This window comes from Egretta garzetta, unplaced genomic scaffold (assembly GCF_000687185.1).
Source record: "Egretta garzetta isolate BGI_Z169 unplaced genomic scaffold, ASM68718v1 scaffold520, whole genome shotgun sequence".
Taxonomy (NCBI): domain Eukaryota; kingdom Metazoa; phylum Chordata; class Aves; order Pelecaniformes; family Ardeidae; genus Egretta; species Egretta garzetta.
Window position 1 is genome coordinate 411,471 of NW_009258482.1, and position 1,007 is coordinate 412,477.

The 1,007-nt window shown below is 68.0% G+C and overlaps 1 protein-coding gene across 1 annotated transcript in view; it reads left to right on the forward strand.

Annotated features, from left to right (window-relative positions):
- Positions 1-1,007, forward strand: part of KIF3C (kinesin family member 3C) — a gene marked incomplete at its 3' end in the record, with an annotated part of 20,518 nt that overhangs the window by 8,635 nt on the left and 10,876 nt on the right. The gene's annotated exons all lie outside the window — the stretch shown is intronic.

Here is a 1,007-nt window from a genome sequence, read left to right on the forward strand (position 1 = left end):
CACTCGTGCCCTGGGATGCGTGGCCATGCCCAGAGGTGCCCACTCGTGCCCAGGGATGCGTGGCCATGCCCAAGGGTGCCTGCTTGTGCCCTGGGACGCGTGGCCATGCCCAGGGACACATCGCCATGCCCAAGGGTGCTCCACTCGTGCCCTGGGATGTGTGGCCATGACCAAGGGTGCACGCTCATGCCCAGGGATGCGTGGCCATGCCCAGGGACGCGTGGCCATGCCCAAGGGTGCCCACTCGCGCCCAGGGATGTGTGGCCATGCCCAGGTACACATCGCCATGCCCAGGGGTGCACACTCATGCCCATGGACACATGGCCATGCCCAAGGGTGCCCACTCGCGCCCAGGGATGTGTGGCCATGCCCAGGGACACATTGCCATGCCCAAGGGTGCACGCTCATGCCCATGGACGCGTGGCCATGCCCAGGGACATGTGGCCATGCCCAAGGGTGCCCACTTGTGCCCAGGGATGCATGGCCATGCCCAAGGGTGCCTGCTCATGCCCAGGATGCGTGGCCATGCCCAGGGACATGTCGCCATACCCAAGGGTGCCCACTTGTGTCCAGGGACACGTCACCATGCCCAAGGATGCCTGCTCATGCCCAGGGACATGTGGCCATGCCCAGAGGTGCACGCTCGTGCCCAGGGACGTGTGGCCATGCCCAAGGGTGCACGCTCATGCCCAGGGACGTGTGGCCATGCCCAGGGGTGCCCGCTCGTGCCCAGGGACGTGTGGCCATGCCTGGATGCCTGCACAGAGACCCGTGGGCTCACGCTGGGACGTGCCACCGGGGCAGAGCCGTGGAGCGGGGACACCGGTCACCGGCTGGCGTGACGGATGTCCCATGATAGCTGTTCCGCCGGAGCAGGATGCTCGGGGGGGAGGTGGGCTCCTCACAGCTGGTGTCCCCTGCTGCGGTGGCGTGCAGGTTGTGGCTGGCAGCCGTCCCAGGCGGTCTCCTCATCCGGCACGGTGCAGCGGGGCTGGCTCGGGGCCACC